Below are 22123 nucleotides of genomic sequence, written 5' to 3' on the forward strand. Positions count from 1 at the left end.
GCCATGCTTTCTAAGACTCACTTGACCAGGTCAGCATCCACACTATCTGGGTTGTCCGGAAGATCCAGATCGTCCTGGTATAATTCCTCTGTGCATTCTTGCCACCTCTTCTTGATGTCTTCTGCTTCTGTTAGGTGTCTACCATTTTTGTCCTTTGTCATGTCTATCTTGATTGATTCAGAGACATTATGGGAAATATCTATCCCAGCATGTGAAGACTGCCATCAATGACAACTGGAAGAGTTCATTACAGATCCAATGAAAAGTTATGCGTATATGTGTTAGAGTTTGTGTTAGACCACAGATGAGGCATTTAGGAACCCCTGATCAACCACTGTGCCCTGCCTCATCTTCAGTTGTGTTGGCCTAGACTTGCTACTGGATTATGGTGGGCACTGAGAAGAAACTTGCTGCACAAGTTTTCCTTACTTTAAGCAAACTCACAACACAAGTCATCTCCATCACCTCACCTCACCATCACCTACTACTACCCATTGTTTGAAAAGCCCTGGGTGAGTGGTGAAGTGGCAGGTGCAGATACACTGGAAGCCGTAGTTGTAGACCAGCACACAGGCAGCTCAGGGTCACTCTGCCAGCCCCCACAACTGGAATACACCAATGTCCTCCAAGACATTACAAGGAATAACAGAGTAGACACACCATGTCTGACCCATGATATGTGGCTTTCTAAGGCAGAGCACCAAACCATGCCCCCATGTCCCCCTTCACAGCACCACCAGTACCAGAACAGTCATTCTTACAGAAAACCCACACACATCCTTCTCCATGTGCCTGGAACAATTCAGGTAACTCATCATCTGTTATTCCTTTACACAATCCATAGCCCTGAACACACACTCCTGAATCAACAAATCAGTGATTTTTGATTAATTTCCTGGTTCATTTTTGTATACATGCCTATCTCTAGCGAATCAATTTTACAATGATCTTTGCCTCACACTTGATAGTGCCCCAAGATCAGACAGGCTGATCAGTCTTGCCTATTTTAACCACAGAATCATGGAATAATAGAGCGGGAAAGGGTCTATAGAGTTATCAAGTCCAACTCTCTGCTCAAAGCAGGAATCCAAATCAAAGCAGAGCTGACAAATGGTTGTCTAATTTTCTCTTGAATGCCTCCACATTGGAGCACTCACCCCCGTCTGAGGTAATTGGTTCCATTGCCATACTGCTCTAGCATTAGGAAGTTTTCCCTCATATTCAATTGAAATCTGACATTATGTAAATTGAGCCTGGGATGACTGAAAACAGATCTTGCCCCTTGTCTGTAGGACATGTTTTCATGTATTTGACAACTGCTATCATATCTCCTGTCAGTCTTCTATTTTCAAGGCTAAACATGCTCAGTTATTTTGGTCTTCCCTCATAAGGCTTGGCTTCAATTCCCCTTATCATCCTTGTTTCTCTACTCATTCCCTGCATCCTTCATGCAAATCATTAATAAAAATGTGGAAGAGTTCCAGGTCCAGGACTGAGATTTGTTGTATCCTGCTTGTTACCTCCTCCCGGTCTGAGCCACTGATATGTACTCTTTGAGTGCAGTCCTGCATAACCAACAGTGTATAAACCTGAAAGTTGTCCTATCCAGTTCACATCTACTTAGCTGCTAATCAGAATATCATGGGGCACTTTATCAACAGCTTTGGTGAATTCAAGATATACAGTATTATGCCTACAACATTCCCATCATCTAAGAGGGAAGTTACCCAATTTTAAAAAAGAATGGGATATGATCAGTCTGGCATGATTTGTTCTTGTCAAATCCATGTTTTCCAATTCCTGTTGAGTACCTAACTGAGCCATGATTTCTTTTCTCTGTCTTTTGCCATGCACATACCTGAAGATTTTTTTTTGTTACTCTTAGTTTCACTTAGTAACCTTGGCTTATTACCAGCTTTTATTTTTATGTCAGAGTTGGTTAAGACCATCAACTGTGGAATGGAGTCATTAGAAAGCATGCCATTGGAAACTGTGATAGTAATGGTCTGCTTCTCTTGAGGATTTGCAGCAAATGCAATTTGCCAATCACAAATATATTATTTTGACTTAGAAACCCAACACCCAAAAAAGAAGAAGCATCAAAGAAGCTAAACGTCTCTAGCTCAGTCACAAGGAATCCAGCAGAACTAAATTACAGCAGGAAACAAAACCACTGGTGATCAATGGAAAACTCTCTATGATACTACATCTGACCCAGTCATAAAAGTTCTTGGACTTAAGGCCTGACCCATTTAAAAGCCACAGAGGCAGACACAATTCCGGCAGAGATTTATTAAATGAAGAAGTGGCAATAATTTCCTCCAACAACTGACACACCGATTTCAAGTAATGCGGACACAAGGCAAAAACCTTCAGGACTTCAAAGATACAATAATTGTCCATCTTTATAAACAGAAAGACAACTGTCAACTCTGTGACAGACACAGAGAGATTTCTCTTCTAAATATGCTGGGATAATTCAGGCAAGAATCCTTCTGAATCCCACTCAATGAACATTTGGAAAAAGGCTTTGCACCAGAAATTCAGTGTCCTTTCCAGAAGGAACAAAGGACTGTTGACATGATCTTTGCCATGCAACAGCTACAAGAAAAGAATCAAGAGCAGCATGTCAATCTCTAAATGACATTCATAGATTTGGCTAAAGCTTTTGATACAGTATCCAGAGAAGGTCTATGGAAAGTCACAAAGAAATTTGTGTGTCCTGAGAAATTCACACATATCACTATATATATTCTATGGATCTCTCTAATCTCTGGAAGAAACAGAAGACACCATTAAGCCATTTATCTAGTGGGAAGCCCTGGGGGCAGATGCAATTCCAGAAGAGATATAGTGAAAAAGGTGTTTGTAAAACTCATTCAACAAATGACACACCTATTTAATGAAATGTGGACACTTGGCAAAATCTTTCATGACTTCAAAGATGCAGGAATTTCACATCTTTATAAAAGTAAAGGCAACCATCAACTCTGTGGCAGCCACTGAGACATCTCACATCTAAATGCTGCCGGGAAAATTCTGATAAGAAACCTTCTGAATTGCCTTGTAGGACAGTTGGAGAGAGGCTTGGCACCAGAAATTCAATGTGGCCTCCAGAAAGAACAAAGGATCGTTGACATGATCTTTGCTGTTCAACAGCTACAATCAAAATGTCAAGAGCAGCATGTCAACCTCCACATGACATTCATAGATTTGACTAATACTTTTGCTCCAGTATGCAGAGAAGGTCTATGGGAAATAATCAAGAAATTTGTATACCCCAAGAAAATTAACACATATCATTTGAGAAGTCCACGACAGTATGCAAGCTTCTGTCCTTAACAATGGCATCCTCTATGAATCCTTTCCCATTAAAATGGTGTAAAACAAGACTTTATTCTTACTCCAATTCTTTTCAGACATAAGACTGCAGTGCTTTTCAGTCATAAGACTCCAGTGCTTTGGAATGCTTGCAGGGAAGGGAACGCTGTTGCTGGCTTTCAATATTGCACTGATGGGAAACTGTTTAGTCTGCAGTGTCTGCAGGTTGTATTTAAAATCTCATTTTGCACAGTAAATGAACTTTTATTTACTGATGATTGCACTCTTACTGCAACCATGCTTATGGGTATGAAGAGATATTGATCTGTTCTCCTCCACTTGCCACAATTTGGGCCTGATAAGACAGTGGTGATGTACCACCTTATTAAGATGTACCTTATGAGTACCGTATAGCTCTGAAGCTATAATGTATGAACACCTTCTTACTGCCATCAATAGGTTTACATAGCATAGAATCATAGAAAAGGGAAGTTGGAAGGGGTCTACAAGGCCATCAAGTCCAACCCCCTGCTCAGTGCAGGAATGCAATCAAAGCATATCTGCCAGGTGAGTATCTAAGTTTTTCTTGAATGCCTGCAGTGTTGGAGCGCTCGCCAACTCCCAAGGTAACTGGTTCCACTGCTGTACTGCTCTATCTTGGCAGCACTGCCTCCTGCTGCATTCTCATTGACAATTAAGTGACCTCACAAATCTCTAAAGGCTTTGGAAGACTTGAATCATCTGTGCGGAATCAGTCTTTCTGCTAAGCTGAACATGTACCAGGCTCTTGTTCTGTCCTCCTTTATGGAGCAAAGACATGGACTATCTATCAACACTACGCAAGAAAACTCTATCATTTTAATCTTAACTATCTCCCGCCAACCTAGCGGTTCGAAAGCATGCAAATGCAAGTAGATAAATAGGGACCACTTCGGTGGGAAGGTAACAGCGTTCCGTGTCTAAGTCACACTGGCCATGTGACCACGGAAGATTGTCTTCGGACAAACGCTGGCTCTATGGCTTGGAAACGGGGATGAGCACCGCCCCTAGAGTCGAACACGACTGGACAAAAATTGTCAAGGGGAACCTTTACCTTTATCTTTGAAGAATTCTCAACATCAAATGGCAAAAGTTCCTGACCCTGAAGTCTTGGAGCAAAAACACAGATGGCAAACATTTTGATAATCTTCAGACAACAACAACTGCACTGGACTAGCTATGTTATCATGATGTTGGACAACCATCTCCCAAATTGGATCTTCTATAGGGAGCTTGTTGCAGCTGCTCAGTTGTGTCATGGACAAAATAAATGACTTAAAGATACTCTGAAAACAACACTGGAAAATTTAAGTATTGACAACGTCACTTGGGAAGTTCTCACTCAGAATTGAAGTACCTGAAAAACAACATCAAAAAGAGGGATAAAGAATTCAAAATCAAAAGAACCAAGGATAGCATAAAGGGAGAGGAAAGTGAGAAGGAAAGTTTGCAACTTCTCAACTGTCCAACAAGCCCAGGATCAGCTAACTTGTCCCACTGTTTCTGCATCTCCTAGCCTTGTATCGGGCTAGTTAGTTACCGTACCTGTGTGTCCATCAGTATGCTGATTCTCAATTTTAACCACTCAGTTATCTTTTTCCCTAAAGGTTGAATCTGATGGAGATGGTTCTTTGTATTTTCAAATGCGAAGGACAAACTACTGTATACACAAAACTCCTAGAGACCTGCATTTAAATCCCTGCTTAACTGTGAAAATTCACTGGGAGTAGGGTGGCATTGGTAAAATCACCCCCTAAATACTGCACTTTCCTTGAAAGCCCTGTTAGGGTCACTTTAAGTCAGTTCCAAGTTGATAGCACATTGTACACAGACACATTTAAAGGGAAGAAAACCCTGGGTACCAAGTAAATCCTTGCTTGTTCTATCTTTAGACTTGTGGACAAGTTACGGGAACATTTTGCTCCTCACTAGTAAGGAAGATGAGATATTCTCTAACTCTAGAGTTTTTGTGTTGGCAAGAATTCTGTTTGGTGCCAATTTGCCCGTTTTTGTGCAAAACTTTGCAATTTGTACAATTGCATGAATTGTCCCAAGCTAAGATGGCTGCTGTTTTGTTTAAGAATCTGAAGCACTGAATGTGTACTTCTTAATAATCAGCCCATCCTTTTGTGTTTACTACAAATGATCTCTAGGAAAAAGATTAAATAATGATGGAGAATGGTTGTTGTGGGTTTTTCAGGCTCTCTGGCCGTGTTCTGAAGGTTGTTCTTCCTAATGTTTCACCAGTCTCTGTGGGCGGCATCTTCAGAGGACAGGAGTAGCACCAGAGCACAGAGTGCTGTCCTCTGAAGATGCCGGCCACAGAGACTGGCAAAATGTTAGGAAGAACAACCTTCAGACACAGCCAAAGAGCGCAAAAAACCCACAACAGCCATTAGATCCCAGCCGTGAAAGCCTTCGCAAATACAATGATGGAGAAATTGCAGCAGAGGAGTTGCTTTGCCATATTTTTTAATAGATTAAAAATACTACCAAATGGATAATTAAACAATTACAGATACAATGCATACCATATTACAGGCCTTGTCACCATAGGAATTTAAGAGTTAGAAAAGGCAAGAAGGAACACATACAGTGACAAAAAAGAATTTCAGTGGGATTTTGCGATTTTTACCAAAATCCTCTATTAATTTCTGTGGCTCATTGTGAGGCGGCTATAGCGCTTTGCTATAGAAATGCCAACACCTTTGAGGCTTGTGGTATGTTTCAGAGAAATAAAACTTTAAAATGAATACAGGTAAAGTAAATAGTTTTAAACAACCAACTGAAGATTATGCACAAACATTCTATGGTGAATGGGAGCAGCATGTACTACATGTTTATTTTAGGCAAAATGCATATGGAAAATGCATATGGATTCTCAACTGTAAAAACCAAAAACAAGTACTGTATTGCAATGTGATATGAACAAAATTTTGAGAAAGGGAACAAGCCTCTAGATGCCAGCTGAGATTAGTGGAAACGGAATAGAAACAGAACCAGGTTTATCACATTGCTTTGCACAGGAGATGGAAGCTGTTTTAAGCGTCCCCAACCTAGCTCTCCGTTTGAGGTTCCTGGGATAATCATAGAGTCATGAAGTTGGAAGAGGCCTATAAGGTCAACAAGTCCACCCCCCCTGCAGGGATTTAAATCAAAGGATATCTGCCAGGTGGTGGTCTCAATTTCTCTTGAATGTCTCCAGTACTGGAGCACTGCCAGACTTGATCCAATTGATCAAGTTCCTCTCCAAGCCACTGAGCAGCTGGTTTCCTAGGCGCCAGACCATCAAATGTGTTTCTGAAGCATTATATCCTGTGAAATTCAGACAAGCCACTAGGTGTAGATCAAAAGATATCTCTGAAAACACAGAATTTTCAGCCATGCCAGAAAACATGATCCTGTGATGAGACACAGCAGGATGGCAATAGCACACACAAAAAAAGTTGAGCCAAGGCCTCCCTCAGCCCCAAGGCGGGTTTGTCTCTTTTCTTTCTGTTTTCTGATCCTAGATTTGGCTCAACCCGAACTTGGAATATTTTATTCCAATGCTAAGTTTGTTTTGTTCTGGGCTTTGATTTTCCTCCCTGAGGTTTGCCAGAAGTGCATTATGCTCATTTCTTTTCGTGTGAGCATTTCTCTATGCAACTTGGTCAAGCACAACTTTTAGCAGTAGGTTTCCCAGTACAAAGCATCAATAAACCTTTGTAAAAGCCTATATATATATTATGTGCCTTTTCTCAGAAATATACACATATGCACACGTTTTTAAAATGGAAAATGTAATTGCTGAGTTGTTGTGAATCTTACCCAATAGCTGAATGTTGGACAATAACAATACTTGTGTTTCAATTCCTGTATTGTTTTGAAAGTGTGAAGTTAGGTAAATATGAACTTCTCCCTCATAACCCACCCCCTATCAAGGGAGAATTTAAGATCTCCTCTGGGATTTTAAGAGGCATTCTATATAATGTCCTATATACCCAGAGGATTTGAAAGTTTCCAATTATGAAAATACAGGTCTGCTGACATGCCAGATCCATATTTTAACATCTCTTGTGGTATAATAAGCCTGTGGGATCAGGCTGCATGTGACAGCCACCAAGTGGAAATTTATCATTACATATTCCCATATGTTGTACATTTGTCTAAGGCTTAAGCTCCCTGATGAATCATCCTTGAATAAGCTTCACCATGGAGTTGTCATCCCGCCTCCACATGTCCTACAGCACACTCTACAGTCTTTTATGATATATTTCCTCCTTAAAGTATTAATTCCCTTGCAGTATATCTAGAGAGAAAAAGAATAGCCACAGATAGGACACCATTAAGACTAAAATGATGTGCTGATGGTAAGCTATCATCATAATCATCGTCATCATCATTTGGGCTTTGGGAACAGTACCACAGAATTTGGGAACAATACCCAATAAACACCATCAGAACTACAAAAACCAGCAGTATTAGGAACAATATATATACAGTACTACACTGATATTTGACAGATACTTAGGTTTTTGGTTAAAACTTGTATTTGTTACATAATACCAGTAAATGTTTTTATAATTTTGATTGACTGTGTGTGGTACATCATCATCATCATCATCATCATCATCATCATCATCATCATCATCATCAATATTATTATTATTATTATTATTATTATTATTATTATTATTATTATTATTATTATTATTATTATTATTATTATTATTAAACACCAGGTACATTGAGTGAGACATTGTTTTTCATATAAAATTGACAGGCAGTGGACCTTTTCTGCACCTCTCCAGAAGACTTTTTTCATTACTTCTTTGCCATCTCCTTAATATTATTTTCCAAAACAAAGTTGAAATCACATGAGATATTTTCACTTTGCCTACATGCATGAGCATGCACATGCACATGCACACACACTTTTTCTCTCATTCATTTTTTCATATCTAGATAGGGGATACTCATATTTGTTTCTTGGGCAAGACAAATACAAATAGTACCACCACAGGTGGCCTGGCTCTTCGGAGTCATCCCCCAGAATTGGCCAGTATACTTACCTGTCACAGCGCAGTACATGAGACTCTCATTGTTCATGGTACTTTCCTGCAGAGGGTCATCAAACTCTTAACCTCTGGGTCTCCAGCTAAGTATCCAACTCACTGAGCTACCCAGCAGCTTTATTAAAATTTACTGAAATATTATTACACCATTAGGGTGGAGTGGTATGTCATTGTGGAAGAATAATTGTCATATGGGCTTTGAGCAGATAGGCCACACAATTAAGGTGCTTTGTAGCCCTTTGGGGTTATATCCCTTCAAGTCATTATGAGTTTTTTTATATGAAGACCTATAAACAGATAAATAATGTGATAGACTTGAGACAGAGAGGGTTGGGAACACACAGTCCTAATCTGTATGCCCAACATTTAGGTACAGAGGAGAACTTAGGTACAGAGACCTTCCACACACGTTTGAAGTTTAATCCACCTTTTGAAACAAAAGAAAACTTGTTTGATTATGGACAATTGATCCTTGACAATTCAAGCTAACCATATTGCATTTTAAGCCTACTGCTGTTGTTGTTTAGAGTGACCTGTTAAACCGTGGATGCTTGGTTTTTGAATATTATACTCTTCTTGTTTCTTTTAAACTTATTTTTGTCCCCATCAAACCTAGCTAGGTGTTTGAAAGAAACCTAATGTTTTAATATTTATTCTATCTAGTTGCAACATACTTTTCGAGGTAAAGAACTGCCTTACCTCAAGGAACTGAGGTAAGGAATTGTCAGATGAAATAGGGACAGATAGGATGTGATCTGCCAACTGTGGCACATTAAAGAATTGAACTACATTTCCTCAGTTACAGCTTTGTGACCTATGCCACTTGTCTCATATAGTCTAATTGTTTCAATGAACACAAACACACATGTGTGCGCGCACAAACACATGCTATTTTTCTTTCATTGTTATCCTCCTCATCCAATTAATAGCCAGTATTTTACAAGAGTGTGTTTTGATTATGGCAGTTACGTTGCCAAATGTATAAAGGCAGACATCTAGAAACAAAAAATGTCAAATGCCTTTTTTCCCCCCATATCAGCATGAAGTTAGTTTTTCAGGAACAAAAATTCCTTGCATTGTAAAATGGGAGGGGAGGAAAATATGAGGAGGTGGAGTTGAAGAGAGAATGTGTTTGTGTCAGGCTGGCACCAGGAATATAATTTAGTGTGCAGGTATTTGATTTGATAGAAAACCTGCCTTGATTTTTTAGAAAAATCCTGGTTTCTGACAAGGTTGTAATTCATGGCGAGGGGCTGAGGCCACAGCTTGAATTTGACATGCCACTCCAACCTAAACCCTGGATGGTTTTAGGTGATCCCCTAAGAGGGTAGCATGTTGCAGCTGGCAAAAAAATAAACAAACCTAAGACCTATGCTAACAGAAATGTTTTAGATTTATGCCACGAGCCAAGGAAAAACACTGACATGTTTGTGAGCCCAGGTTTGATCTGGCCCTTTCCTCACACACAGCAACGGTTTCTCGCAGGCGAAAGACAGACAGCAGACAAGAGGGTAGTGAGAACAAATCGGACAAATAGGAGCCGATGGTTTAATTTTGCTTGCGCCTTTCTTCCCCCTGTCACACATATCCCTTACCCCTCCCTCCCTCTTTCTTTTACCATTTGAATTTACACCTTCTGACTTATTAATATCTGTGGATTCTGCTTCTCTTTTTTCTCTTAAGAATCCCACAATATGTATGTATGTATGTATGTATGTATGTATGTATGTATGTATGTATGTATGTATGTATGTATGTATGTATGTATGTATGTATGTTTGTTTGTTTGTTTGTTTGTTTGTTTGTTTGTTTGTTTGTTCATGGTTTTCCAAAACATCTTTTGATCAATTGCAGTAATAAGACATAGACATATGACAATTTAATTTTAAAAAAAAAAACAAAATAATTGTACATTTGGCTTCTTTTCCTTTTTTTTTTCAGCAGTCACTGGCAAATTTAATTTGACTGGATTGGAACTGGGTTCTAAAAACTGAGTTATTTAAAAACAAAATCAGAATCTACCTTATTCCTCTCCCCAGATGAATCCCAAATTAATGTTCCAAGATAATCTGGTTACTGCTGGTGTGAGGCTCTGGAGATCTCTACCCCACACCTACATGAGCCTATTAATTGCCCCACAGGCATCCCAGGTGTTGTTCTGGGGCTAGGAAATGGTGGACATTTCCCACCTACCCATCATAAGATGCCTCACTGTTGTTGGCGGGGCTCCATTGTTTTCCTTCTCTCAATTACTTTGACATGGGAGGGAGGGTGGGGAGAGAAGGAAGAAAATGTCACTGCTCTCTAAAACATACTGTTTTCTTCACATGGACAAGGAGAAGAGGGAGGGATTCATCACCATTCGCCACAGCACATCAGATCGCTCTAGAATTTATTCAATATAAAAGTGACTTTCCTCTCCAGTACAAAGTACTGTACCCTTTTGTATTTTTTTCCTGAGAATAGCAATGGAGAGCATATTATGAGTGGCCAGTTTTTAATATCGATTCCAGGCACTTATGAAATTATTCCCCGCACTTGGGATGCTATGAAGAAAGTCCTCACTTTTTCCCTCTGTTGACTTCGCGGAGAGGAAGAAGTTATTCTTCATTGCCCACTCAGTCCAGCATTATAGTTCATCAGTTGCCAAAGACAGTGGCACCTTTCATTATTTCACCTTAAATCAGCTCTAATTAGCATATGTATAGACATTATTGGTTGCAGCAGAATGTTAAGGATGCATGCCTGAATATGTGTCCTTCTGAACATGCATGCAGTATAATGCCACAAACAAGAACAATGTCCACACTCAAATTAGACATGCTAGTCTAAAGGGGGCTGTGGTCCCTTGGCACTGTTCCTTTTAATGAAAGACACATGCCAAACTTTCCATTCCATAGTTAAAATATGTGTGGCAGCAGAACTGATCTGCAGTACAATGGTTCTTTGACTGTGTATTTAGTATTGCTTTTGGATATCATTTCTTAGAGTGGTATTTGTTTGATCCCTTTCAGTATTTGCATACTTATTGTTTTTAGCTTTAAATATTACGTTTAGACCACGTAAGATGCCTTGAGTCCTTTCTAAAAAGTAAGGTGGAGTAAAAATATTTAAATAAATAAAGATATATAAACATCACACCGTTATCCATATTACATTTAACTGTGCTGATTACCATCCGCACATTCAGACCACCTCACATTTTCTAGCTGTGGGTCTGACTGAAAGGAGCTTGGCCCTAGAAAAACCAGGAACTTGATGAGACTAAGCCAGACACATTCACACATCTCTACTTTTCACAAGTGTTTGCTACTTTGAAAAACAATGGAAATAAATGGAATATTATACCTTTCAGTCACAATACAATAAGCTACCCCATTATTTAAAGCACATGACCTTCAGACCTCATTATTGGAGAGGGAATTCTGTACCACCGTAGCTTGTAGTTTTGTATTTTTGTGTTTTTTGTGTTTGTCTGTTTTTTACTTTGGGTAGGGATTGGGGCCAAATGTTGACATTCTGCAATTGCCTCTTTGAAAAGGGGAAAAGCCTAAAATATGTCATGACAATGTATTGAAATATTTTTTTTCTGTTGGTTTCCATGACAGCATATAAACAGTTGTGTCTGTTGCACAGTAGAGAGAAACTTTGTCAACATTACTGATTTTTTTTTGTGCTGAAAAAAAAGGAGAAATTAGTCAATATTCTTCCGAACTTTAAATAGATTGACTTTTAAAACGTTTTGTTACCATACCAACAAGATGCTGTTTTGCTTCCTCCTAAAATAGCACCTAAACAGGGAAACTCAAATTCTTTTTCCAGCCTTTGTCTTTCTGGAGTTATTCATCCATAGGAACAGCAATAGCAAACAGCTGGGTGTGATTTTGGATGTGCTCACTTACAGATCAGTTCCACTGGAACCACTGGCCTAAATCCAGCTGGTAGTCCCACCTGCGACACATCCATTGAATTAATTGCTGAAAGGAGAATCAATACTTGTGTAAGCCCCATTGATTCAATGAGTATCCTCTAGTGGGGGCCTACCAGTTGCATCAGGCCAGTGAATCATACTTACAAGTCAGTGTTTTAGATCACTGGTTCTTAACCTTGGGTTACTCAGGAGTTTTGGACTGCAACTCCCAGAAGCCTTCACCACCAACTGTGCTGGCTGGCGTTTCTGGGAGTTGCAGTTCAAAAGCATCCGAGTAACAAAGGTTAAGAACCACTGTTTTAGATTTAGCCTAAAATCCTAAGCACAATTAGAAAAGAATAATGAGATGAATGTGTGAGATAGAATTCTATTCCATGAGCACTTTCATATTTTAATAGGTTGTGCAAGGAGCGATTCCATTAGCTCTTTGTGAATGCAGAAGCCTTATTATTATTTGGGGCTTTGGGGAACCAATGTTTCCAACTGTCTTTTGATATAAATCTTTCGTGGATCAGGGTTGGAAATCCCATTCCAAGACATGCTGTTGGCTTTATCTGCCAGACAATTACAGATGGAGATTCAAACTTGGAAGATTATGTGCTTATATACCAGGAATAGTCCATTTCACTGGAAGTTGAGTCATGGCCACTGGACATCTTTCTTATTAGGTTGAAACATTTCACTACTAATCCAAATAGCTTCTTCAGTCTTAGTAGAGTTAGTAGGAGACCCCTGATATATCCTCCAGTTTGGATTCATTTTCCCCTGGTCTGGATAGTTTCATTAGATGGACAAAGGACAGGTTGTGAATGAAAATCTCACCTCTGCAGTCCTTCTCCACCTATTGTCATAGGTTGTTAATAGTCGTTAACAGTGGTCTTTCTGGGGTGTGTGGTCCTGATCTTCCTGGGAGTGGATGAAAGGGCATCAAGATAAACAGGAGACAGATTGCATCTAAAGCCTCAATGCTGTTGACACATTTCCTAACAATTCACATCTAAAAGTTGCACCATTTGTGTAACTGCAACAGAATTCCTGTCATTGCCTTAACACAAAAGAGATAGAGTATTCATTTCATGCAACAAATGGACTATTTATTTTACTCTTATCTTGGGACATAGTCCCTATGCTGTGGTGGGTAGCGTGGACAGAACAGGTTTGGGTGAGTCCCCTCGCAATTACAGGTAATGTATAGCTCATCTGACCTCCCAGCACTGTGGATCATGTGATTGCAGTACTTGGGGGGGGGAAGATGCGCTGGGGCCACACCCAGACCAACAGTCAACTAGGAGAAGGTGGCTCAAGGTCCGGAGATAGTCAAATTTAGGTTGGCTGGGTTCTTGCTGTCTTAATGACTGCGAGAATTTGGGGCTTGGGACTAGCCCTTTTGTTTGGTAAGGGGTCTGTTGAGACCTCTGTGCAAATCCTGATTCCACACGATGGCAGGACCTCCCCCCCTTTTTATGGTGGGCAATATTGATTATTCAATAAAGTGTGCCCCATGTTTATCCCATAATACTTGTCTCGTGTCATTATTTCAGGGTAAGGGAGCAATGTGAAAATTCTAATCAAGACCACAAGAAATATTATCATCTCACAGTTGAGGAAATTTTGCCATTTCTACCTTTTGCATATGAGAATGAAGCCAGCAAGGAATTGCACCTCTGAGAATGACATTAATCCATTGAGAAGAATTTGACTCCAGTCCTTTTGAGAGCAACAGAAGAGGAGGACCTGGCTTCACAGCTTGAATGATTTAGAAGTTGACTTCAGATTAGTCCATTCCACACTGACTGACTTCTGATCATATTCAAACTCCTCAGGTTGAATTGCTGAATTCCACTCACAGATGATGATTTGAGGACCTGGATGTCTAGGAGTGTAGGCAGTGATTCTAATCACATGGGCCATTGAATTGTGTCCCTACTGAGTTGAGAAAAAGAGATGCAACTCCATTTTCTGGTCATTGCACAGAGCCCACTTCATGGGATCAATGCATGAACAAGACTACAGTCTACATGTGATGGTGGAGAAAATTCAGAAAAATATTGTTCTGCAAAAGATATTACAAACTGGAATAAATATAAACGTACTTAGGTTTGCCTCTCCAAATACCCATTATTTAATACATGTGAACTGAAGAGGGGAAAATAACGAACAAATATTTTTACGTCCAGTAATATGCAGCACTTTAGATCCAAAAATATAAAGGTATTGTTTCTCTATATATTATTTTTAACTTGATGGTGCCCTTTTAAACTATGCATTTTTTAATCCCTTTGCATGTATTAAAGTGCAACTTTAAAGCTTTTTGGACTAAAAATAACCAGCCTGCAGGAACAAAGAGAATACTTCAAAGTGTCCCCATCAGTAGGAAGTGCTTTCAAGCACAAAAAGGAAAGGAGGAGGGGAAGAATCTATAGAGTTGTGAATGGCACTATTGTCATACCGTTCATTCTCTGCAGAGATTTTAAAAAAACAATTGCAGAAGAGAAAGGCTAGATTATTTGCAGGAAAAGGAAGATGCATATTCTTGCAAAACACTCACTGGGTCCTGGACCTTTATCTGACAAATTGACACTGAGCTTGCTTGTTCAGCATATCAGGAGTAATAACAGCTGTGAGACACATCTTTGCTTCAGTAAGGCTAGTTTCTAAATAGCATTTGGTGCATCAGTGTATCTTATTGACTTTATCAGGCAATAATTGCATAGTTGATTGGACATGTCTTCTACCAGAAGACTGAGGATCTCTTTAGAAAATCAGTTATTTTATTTACTCATTTATGCTTCAGAGCAAAGAAAAAGAATATCCTCCAATTAATATCATTTCCTCAGCAGCAGCAATCAACCAGTGTCCTATAAACCATCAAACTCGGGTCGTAATCACACAGGCCATAAGAACCGCAATTATATCGATTATGCCATTATTTAAATTATTTTATAAATTTCTGTTCACACAGCATACAGGTAAAATGAATTCATTTGGCCAACTGGTCACTTTTCCTCTCAACCTTGCCAGTATGGACTTTTTAAAATGATCCAATCCCTGAATCACTTCTATCTGTGAACATTGCTGTCAATTTACTTTACAACCACTTGTGTTTTCGGTGCCATGGACACTGCATGTTCCCTTTTATTATTATTATTTTCCAGTGCTAAGCAATGTATTGGTATTCTCTCCCCCAAGAGTTTACTGATGCATCACTTATACTAGCATTCATCCCCATTCATCTCTTCCCTTGTCAACACGGAGAAACACCCCACCTAGTGTCTGTTGAGAAACAAAGCACCCTAAAACTGAACAACTGCCAAGAAATTACAATATAAAATCACAAATAACCAAATCAACATAAATATCATTAATTTAACAGGCATGATATCAGAGCAAAAATAAACACTCAAACTCTCACTGTCACTATCATGATATAATCTCTGCAAACACTATCATGGATTTCAGACATCCAAGTTATACACCCACAAAGTGGGTTCCCCTCAGGAAAGTGCCCTTTAGCAGCTGGCTTGAGGAAACCCAATCTTCATCAAACGTGGAGGGATTGTAGAGCACAGTCATGGGAAGCTTTTCTGTGATTCTGGTTTCTCTAGGTGCCTGAGAAGAAATGTCCTAGTGGGGGATCTTTGTGGTTATATAACATGGACATCCTAAACCCAATCTTTACCAAACTTGGAGCAATGGTAGAGAAATATCAGAAGAAGCTTTCCTGTGATTTTGGTATATCTAGGTGCCTGGGGGCTGTTTTATAGCCAAATGAACTGATGAATCAAAAATCACAAAAAAAGACATTGATTCGTATTTATTGGGGGCATTGATTCGCACAAATACAAACTGATGAATTAGCAGTTTTTGAATGAATTTGGGGATTAATTTTTTAATTTGTGCCCATCTCTACATGTGACTATACATAAATATATATTGGTATAAATGAAGTAGGGAATTGAAACCATTCAAATGGCCCATGTGATTAGGTCCTAAGAATCCATTTCATTGCCATTTTGTGGCAGACCATAAACCTATTTCAGCCAAATGCTGGGTAAGGGCTGTGGGGCTACGCATTAAGTCCCAAGGCTCAGCTGTGCTGTACAGCAGGCCTCTGCCTCTTCCAGTTCAGCCTTCACACATTCAGTTTAGGGAGACTATAAAACCCAAAGCCAAAATCTTGGTAACAAAAATTGTGCATGCAAGTGCAAGGTTTTTTTCCCTCCTGTGGCAGGCTGTACCTTGCACAATCAGTCACATAGTTGGCCATGCACCCAGTTTTGCAATGAGTAAGCAATGGATCCCACCAAGATGGATGTGGGAGGGGAAACACTTTCCTTCCATGATCACACAACTTAAGAGGATTCTGGCCCAAGAGTTCAGTGCATTTAGAACTGCGGTGGACAGCATAGGGCTGATCTCTGCATGTATTTCTGCTGTCTTTTGTGAATCCCACTCATCCCTTCAGCCCCATCTGTGCCACCAAAAGTTCCTATTTTTTCAAGAAGGGAAATGGACTAACCATGCTGCAGTCTTGAGAGAGGGAGCACAGGGGAGTCAGTGTGCTATCATTTTCTGGCATACAGAGAGCCATCGTAGATGCCATTATTGTGTGTGTGTGTGTGAGTGTGTGTATGAGTGAGATAGATAGATAGACAGACAGATAGATAGATAGATAGATAGATAGATAGAGAGAGAGAGAGAGAGAGAGAGAGAGAGAGAGAGAGAGAGAGAGAGAGAGATCTTCTCAAATGTGAGGAGAATCAAGAGCAGCAGAAAATCTAGTCTCATCCCCACAGTTGAGGAAAGGAACAGTACACTTCCTCATCTTTGCCTGTGAGGATGAGACAACTGGGGATTCATATTCCTAAGTTGCTTTTTTGGTGACTTTTAAAATAACATTGAGGTTCTTCCTTTGAGGCTCCTCAAATCTTTTCACGGAGGGTGACTCCTTCCAGAACCCCTCTTCACCCCTCTTCCCACATTCCTATTATCATATGTTGGAGATAATTAGAGAAGGTCCTTTTGAAAGGGTGTACAAGGGACAGTATAAATATAGTGTGCAGGGTGTGGCCTTGAAATTTATCTCCAACATGGGTCATGAAAAGAACAGAAGAATTTGCAGCTAGAGATTGAGATCATGAGGGGGCTTCATCACCCTAATATTGTCCAGATGCTTGGCAGTTTTGATAATACGTAATAAAGAGGTGGTGGTAGTGAGAGACTGTGCTGAAGGGGAACTCTTTCAGATTCTTGAAGAAGATGGAAACTTGCCTCAGGAGCAGGTTCAAGTTATTGCCTCTCAGATGGTGTGAGTGCTTTATTACTTGCATTCACACCAGATCCTCCACAGTGACATGAAACCCCCAGAATATCTTGATGGGCAAAGCTCTGTGATGGTCAAAGCTCTATGGTCAAGCTCTGAGATGTTGGGTTTGCCTGTGCAATGAGCATTCACACTACGGTGCTGACATCCATCAAAGGAACTCCACTGTATATGTTCCCAGTGCTGGTAGAAGAGAAGCCCTGTGACCACACAGCTGACCGATGGTCAGTAGGATGTATTTTGTATGAGTTGTATGTGTGGATGCCACCTTTCATTACTAACAGCATCTTCCAGTTGGTGAGCCTGATCATAAAAGACCCAATCAAGTGGCCAAAAGACACGAGGCCTGACTTCAAGCTATCTCTTTGTGTCATCCTTCCCATTCCAGCTGAGGTATGCATATTGATGTACACATATCTCCAGGCAAGCTTTCCCTCAGTGACTGTCTGCCCAAATGAGGTTTTTAAGGGATTGTTGTGCTTTACTGCTTTGAATGTGTTTTGGTGTTGATTCTGTTTTTCAGTATGGTATTTGTTTGATCCTTTTTCTATTTGTGTACTCACCACTGTTAGCTTTAAATACTGTCTTTTAATGATGTAAGCTGACTTCGGTCCTTTCTAAGGAGATAATAAATAAATAAATAAATAAATAAATAAATAAATAAATAAATAAATAAATAAATAAATAAATAAATAAATAAATAAATAAATAAATAAATTCTTGTTTTATATTGGCCATGGTCTCCTACTGAGGTGCAGCAAATCACTTCCTCAAGACAGTCTGTTTTTAATTTCCTTTTCCCTTTTGATCTTCTGGCCTCTCTGTCCTTTCCCTGACCCCAACCAGCAGCCTTTGCATGGGTCTCCTTACCTTGTGTCATCTATCCCCACCTCCAGCTTTGTGGATTTGGACCTAATAGTTGCTGCTTTCACCTTATACAGTGGGCACGATGCCAGTAATTAGTGCGACAGTGCTCACACAACCTAAAAAGCCAGGTGCTTCAGCATGGACAGAGTGACTAACCTCTATTTAATTTGAATCCACGTAGCCATAGAGATGGGGGGAAAATGCATTTCATCTGCATATTCAGTAGCTTGCGTGCTAGGTCAAGAAGAGGGAAGGTCAGAGGTGTAACATTTTTCTCTCTAACCAAGTCACATTCTAACCCAGAATATCATGTTACTTGTAGCCCACCAGCTGGTATGGTGGTGCAACACTCCTCAGGTGAGAGACACAGGGCATTGCGGTACCAAAAAAGCAAATGGGATTTGGGATAGGGGCTGCAAATTCCTCACCCAGCCCAGGAAGTAAATGTACTGCTGAGGAGCTGTATCATAAAACTATAGCTAGCACAGTTATCTCACAGACAAAGGGGAGTAGATCTCCCATAGCCACCCCTTCTCTTTTAAATAAGAACTTGTTCTGTGACTGAAGAGTCTTGAACATAATAAAGGAACGAATTGTGATAACTGCAGAGTCACAAAAATTAATGGTTAATCTGCCTGTAATTCTTGAAGTCTTTGTGTAATATTTATTTGGTGGTGACCTTATACAATCTTCACTCGGGTTCCCTCTGACAGCTATTATCCCTGACAAGTTTCCCTCCAAAAACAAGTTTCTTTTGACCCCACCACACCTGGCAGGCTGGCCTACACATTCCATCTTTGACCCTTCCCCAACATGGCTGACACTTTAGCAATTACCAGCAATTTATGGGCTTTATTTTTGTTAGCATGGAATTATGCAAATAGCAGAGGCACCGTGTCACTGTCTTTCGCAGGCTTGTTGAGGTGATGGCATGGCGAACAGAACTGGGGTAGATCCCACACAGGCTGCTCCTGGCGGCCTTTGTGCATTCAAGAGTACGTTTTGTAAAGTGACCTCATTTGGAAATGTTTAGTGGAAACAGCAGTCACAGATTCATAGATTTCAATGGCTTAAAGAGGCAAATCTGTTTAATCTCCAGTAACCTCCTGTATATAATACGAACCATAAAGTTTTATCCAAACATTTGTGCATGCATTTAAAATATATGCTGGAGCTTGTACAATGTTTAGACAATAATCAGTAGCACAGGAATTAAGAACAGAATGGCAGTCATTGTGAGGTAAGAAACAGCTAAAATGGGGGGGGGATAAATAGTCTTTAGTGCTGTACCCACCTTAGTTGAACAGATAGTAAAGATAGGGAGCTACCTTATGCTTGCAGTATTGACTGTATTTGAAGTAGCTTTCTAGGATTCAAAACAAGAGTCTTTCACAGTCCTTCTTATAGAGAAGCTGGAGTCTGAACAAATTGCCCGCCCAAGCCCGGAATAAAGAGACAACAGTATTGGAATTAAAATATGGGCCACACTTTATTTCAAGATTTTCAAGTTAATCATCAATTGGCTCAATAAAAGGGGCCTGCAGTAGTGCGGAAATGGTAACAGGTAGGGGCAACCAATACCCCTTGCTTATCCATTGGGCGAGTCCCTGGCCCCGGATTCCCACTGTCTCACAGACAGCAGGAACCCGGCGTGCCGCTAATAAACACCTCCAGACCTCAAGCCATCTTTATTTGATGACTCTTGGTCCGGAAGTGGCCCAGCGCATCCTTCCCGAACCGGCCCTGTAATCGCACGATCCGCAGAGCCGGGAGGTCGGATGCGCTGTTGGCTTACCTGAATTACAAATGGGACACACCGAAACACCTGTTTTTCCGCACTACCCGCCAGTGTGACCGGAAGATACCCAAGTTGCCAACAACCCCTCTCTAGTGTGGGATAGGCGAAAAATCCCCCCATCCAACAGCCAATCAGGATGAAGGTCAAAAATTCCTATCCAGCCCCATAATGGCAACCAACGAATCACAATAGAAATAGGGCGGGCGGGCGGGGTGCCTGAAAAGGCAAGCAGGCAAAATGCGGGGGAGCTCGTTCTTAAATACCTGTGCTCCCCCGCCCACTCAACTGACGAGTTTGAAAGCTTGTCTCGCGCCCATCTGGTCTGGCGGGCAAAAGCCAGCGGCACCAAATCCAGGTCGTTGTTCAACGGCCGTCAGGCAGCTGGAACCGTGTGTGCAAAGCTCCACTGTATCTTTACTAGAGAAAAGGCAGCAAGGGATTATTTTGTTTTCTTTTGCTCTACTTTATTTTTACCCACCAGTCCATCCATGTACACTATCTACAAAAATCCCTGCCTCCAAAATTTGTGTGGGTTGCCTCTAACCCCCTGGTGGCTAGAGATGGGCAAATTTGTCTGTATCTCTCACTTCCACATTTTTATATTTTTTAAATTTCAGGTTCTTTACATCAAATATGAAGCAAGTGTAAATATGAGGGTTTAAAAACAAAGCAATACAAAACAGAACTGAGATTTTTTCCCCAGTTATCTTCACCAGCAACATTCAATAGGCACAACTATATTCAGTGAAGCTAGGAGTAGGACTGTGTTATAAATGGATGCTGTACAGTGTGTGTGGGGGGGGGGGGTTGAATACAGAAGGATTCACATGCAGACTGCAAAGAGCTGAGCTGTCTGGAGAAATCTATCATCTCCAGTTTCTTCTACATTCCATGGTTTGAAATCTGAAAATGTTTCCTCCCTGAATTTGTAGAACTTTGCAGATTTGTGTAATTTCTTCTGAAAGCAAACAAAAACAACATCCTCATCCAAAGCAAGTAGCTAGGAGTTCAAGTCACTGGGGCTTTGGAATACCCTCTACAAGGAATTCGCCTTGATTTAATCTATGGATAAAATCTAGTAGTAAGACCTAGTAGAGCAGGCCTCTTGAATCAGTTAAGTCAACTCGTCTATGTACATTCCACTGATTCAATGATTCTACTCTAGTTGTTACTTACTACTGGATTTCAGCTATTGCTATCATTCTAGACCATAGCCCAGCTCTTTCCCATCTATCAGAGCTTTTAAGAAATCTCCCTGATTTTTACTTCACCAATGAATTACCCAAGTTTTTTCCCCTCTGTTACTCTGTTAGGTTTTTGTTTTTATTATTTTACCTTTATCTGCATGTTTAACAAGCTATGTTAAAAATCTTTTTGCAGCCGGTAGAATTTTGTAATAAATAAAATCAAAGAATAAACACATTCCATACCTTCCTCAATGAGTCTTACTTGAAAATCGGTTTGATGGTGAGAGCTAAAAAGCCAGCCCCCAAAAGCTGCTCTGAGGTTCCCAGCTTTGCAAGATCAGCTGGTGGATTGTGACACTACAATTGTGTGTGTTGGGCTGGCGGTTGGATCAGGGCATGCACACTGACATGATTTTTTGTTCCATAACTGTCTATGATCCCAATGTCTAGAAATGCACTCTATTTTAATCACGGTGCATAAATCCAGATTAATCGAATGAGTTGAAAATAGCTCCGGCCAAAAATGAGTCATTCTGGCAAAGTGAGTTCACTTATCTCTGGTTTTTTTTTTTTCCCTTCTTCCAAGCATCATGCAAACAA

General features: G+C 40.3%; 1 long non-coding RNA gene and 1 pseudogene across 2 annotated transcripts in view; both read left to right on the plus strand.

The window, feature by feature from the left end:
* Positions 1 to 16328, plus strand: part of LOC144586312 (uncharacterized) — a 62504-nt gene extending 46176 nt beyond the window's left edge. The window contains exon 2 of the long non-coding RNA XR_013541078.1: positions 13890 to 16328. This is a non-coding gene — a long non-coding RNA (uncharacterized LOC144586312). The remainder of the gene's footprint in view (positions 1 to 13889) is intronic.
* Positions 16329 to 16392: 64 nt separating this feature from the next.
* LOC140703706 (serine/threonine-protein kinase 36 pseudogene) lies at positions 16393 to 20537 on the plus strand (annotated as a pseudogene). Its single transcript, XR_013540956.1, has 2 exons — positions 16393 to 16399; positions 17266 to 20537. The product of XR_013540956.1 is annotated as a serine/threonine-protein kinase 36 pseudogene (transcript).
* Positions 20538 to 22123: the final 1586 nt, after the last annotated feature.

The sequence above is a fragment of the Pogona vitticeps genome, chromosome 2 (assembly GCF_051106095.1).
Source record: "Pogona vitticeps strain Pit_001003342236 chromosome 2, PviZW2.1, whole genome shotgun sequence".
Classification (NCBI taxonomy): domain Eukaryota; kingdom Metazoa; phylum Chordata; class Lepidosauria; order Squamata; family Agamidae; genus Pogona; species Pogona vitticeps.